We start from the raw sequence: 3,320 nt of genomic DNA, 5'->3' as shown, positions 1-3,320 counted from the left end.
TATTTTTTTTAGACGACCTTTTACGAAGTCGTCCAGTGTATTTTATTTTAGACTACTCTTATTTTTTTTAGACGACCCTATTTGTAAGTCGTCAGTGTATTTTATTTTTTAGACTACCTTATTTTTTATTAGACGACCTTATTTGTAAGTCGTCCAGCTGGAAAACCCTTCCCAGACGACTATTGTAAGTCGCCAGCTGGAAAAACCCTTCCAGACGACTTATTTGTAAGTCGTCCAGCTGGAAAACCTTCCAACGACTTATTTGTAAGTCGCCAGCTGGAAAACCTTCCAGACGACTTATTTGTAAGTTAGAAAATCTATACAAGTTAGAAAATCAAATAAAATCATACATGCCCACAAACATACAAATAGATTTGTGTAAACAAATAGTTCAAATATACAAATAGATTTGTGTATACAAATAGTTCAAATATACAAATTGATTTGTGTATCTATACAAGTTAAAAAATCTATACAAGTTAAAAAATCTATACAAGTTAAAAAATCTATACAAATTGATTTGTGTATCTAATCATACATGCCTACAAACATACCACCAATCCCATTATCTTTCAGATGCTGATCAACAAGCTCCGTCCATATAGCCAAAGCCATAGTATCCCTCATAGTCTTCGCATTGGACCTAGCAAAGTCTTTAGGGCTAAAGGGGACCCCAAGAGCAATGACATTCAATGTACTTTGCAGCGTACACGCCACAATCACCATTGTTGGCCGTGGGTACATCTTTGAGGAGTCTCTCATAAGTGTATCGCTCCAACCCATGCATCTGGTCTCCGCACTCCACAATCAGATAAGGGACCAACTCTCGAGAAAAGGCTCCATTATCTCATCCCATCTTTCTGGTATGGGTTGAAGGTATGCTGTCCAGACGACTATGTGCCTCTTAGGGATCGATATCCAAATAGCCACCCAATGTTTGTTGTCCAAGTTCAGTGGCGCATAGATATCATCAATGTCCCCCCCACTCTTGTTTGATTGGCAAAATGAAGGCATTGATCCGTCATACAAACTCGCCGCCCCACTAGGTAGCATTTTTCCTAAACCATTGTGATCAGACGACGATGTTTTGAAGACCAGATACTGTTCTCTCCAAGACTGGGTAAAGTTGTGATCCAGGAAGCACATTCGCTTCGCTCCGGAAACATTGTGGGTTCTCCTTATACCTCTGCCTCAGCACATTCATCCAAGCATCTATATGCTGCATATAAAATAATACAAGTTAGAACCTCCAGACGACTTACAAATAAGTCGTCTGGAAGGTTTCCAGCTGGACGACTTACAAATAAGTCGTCTGGAAGGTTTCCCAGCTCGAAAACCTTCCAGACGACTTATTGTAAGTCGTCCAGCTGGAAAACCTCCAGACGACTTATATATTTACAAATCTATACAAAGACAAGTTACCAGACGACTTATTGTAAGTCTTCTGGAAGGTTTTCCAGCTGGACGACTTACAAATAAGTCGTCCAGCTGGAAAACCTTCCAGACGACTTATATATTTACAAATCTATACAAAGACAAGTTACCAGACGACTTAAAAGATAAGCAGAAGACTTACTACGTCTTCCAGCCATGCTTTGGATGTCCGGAGTTTTTGATACCACCAAGTTGGTGATGTACGGGTTTGTCCTCTTCCTTAGTGAAATAATCACTGCAAACAAAAAAGCAATCAGTTTTGGTAGACTAAATCAAGCTATTATGGTAAAGCAATCACTTACGGATCAGTTTTCAACAATCAGCGAGCTCCTTCATCTTAGGTCTGTTTAGTGTGGGAAATGGATTATACTTTCCCACTCTAAGGAGTTTCCTTCTCTCTGCCGTATAAGGAGATATCTGCGTGGGAGCAGGTTCTTCGTTCGTTCACTCCTTGCACGCACAGAAGCAGTGGGAGCTGTTTGGTCCAATACAACCAGGCGCGTTCTGAAGCTGAAGCTGGATCGGTGGAAGCGAAGCTCGTTGTTGATCGTTGGAAGCGAAGCTCGGTGGTCAGTGGAAGTGAGAGGAACAATCTCTTTGGAGGTGACACCATCTGCTTTATCCTCCGGCAAGAGATTATATAGGAGATCGCCTCATCTGCTGTATCCTCCGGCAACAATCTCTGCAATAAAAGAGAACAAGTTGGAGACGACTTAAAAAAAACGGGAGAGGATTTGGTTCCAGCTGGAGTTCGAGACGAGTTAATGTACTGAGTTGTTCTGGAAGGTTTTCCAGCTGGACGACTTACAAATAAGTCGTCTGGAAAGGTTTTCCAGCTGGAAAACCTTCCAGACGACTTATTTGTAAGTCGTCCAGCTGGAAAACCTTCCAGACGACTTATATATTTACAAATCTATACAAAGACCAGACGACTTACTTATAAGAACGACGCTCCAACAGGAGAAGGCAAGAGGAGAAGGCTGTTTCTTCGTTTGGGGAGAAGGCTGTTTCGTTTGAGGAGCAGGCTGTTTCGTCTGAGGAGCAGGCTGTTTAGTTTGAGGAGCAGGCTGTCGTTTGAGGAGCAGGCTGTTAGTTTGAGGAGCAGGCTGTTTAGTTTGGAGGCAGGCTGTTGCCTTTGAGGAGTAGTTTGCCCAGAGCAGGCTGTCTGGTGGGAGTAGTAAGTAGGATGATTGGTTTGAAGTGGAGGCTGATCCTTTTGAGGAGTAGTCTGTTTGTTACTAGCCCGGTTTCTGGGGCTTGTGGGGTAGGGTGTTTTTTACTAACCCCGTTTCTGGGCTTGAGGGGGTAGCCTGATTGGTGACACCAACCCTCCCACAGCTTCCAATCTATCGGAGATCTTCCTAATCTCCCTGATGCACTTCTTAAACCCCTCTTTCATCATGTCACCTAAGTCCTTGAACATGTTTCTAACTCCTCTCTGGTCACCCAACTAGCCTCTTCTCTAGCCTCTCTGTAGCCTCTTCTGTAGCCTCTGTAGGAGCCTCTTCTCTAGCCTCTTTAGGAGCCTCTTTAGGAGCCTCTTTACGAGCTTTCTTCCGAGGTCTCTGATTGTCTTCCTCCACCTCCTCCACAACCATCTCTTTGGCTCTTTTCGATGGAGTCACAAACTTGGGTTTTGTACCAGTGACTTCCAGCAAATCCATGGTCCACTTCCACGGTCTCCGATCATACATCACTTTAATGATGTTCTCCGCGGGCACGTCATCAACCTCAGAGTCCCATTTTGGCCACATTTCACTAATGTCCTTCTCAACAAAGTTGATCACGCGGGTCTGCAGTAAATAGAAGAAGAATCGAGTTAAGATATTTGAAACAAAATACTAAATAGACGACTTAATTATAAGTCGTCAACTAAGTCGTCCAGC

This window comes from Raphanus sativus, chromosome 9, assembly GCF_000801105.2.
Source record: "Raphanus sativus cultivar WK10039 chromosome 9, ASM80110v3, whole genome shotgun sequence".
In the NCBI taxonomy this organism is placed as follows: Eukaryota; Viridiplantae; Streptophyta; class Magnoliopsida; order Brassicales; family Brassicaceae; genus Raphanus; species Raphanus sativus.
The sequence above is the reverse complement of the archived record's forward strand: the minus strand, read 5'-3'. Positions refer to the sequence as shown.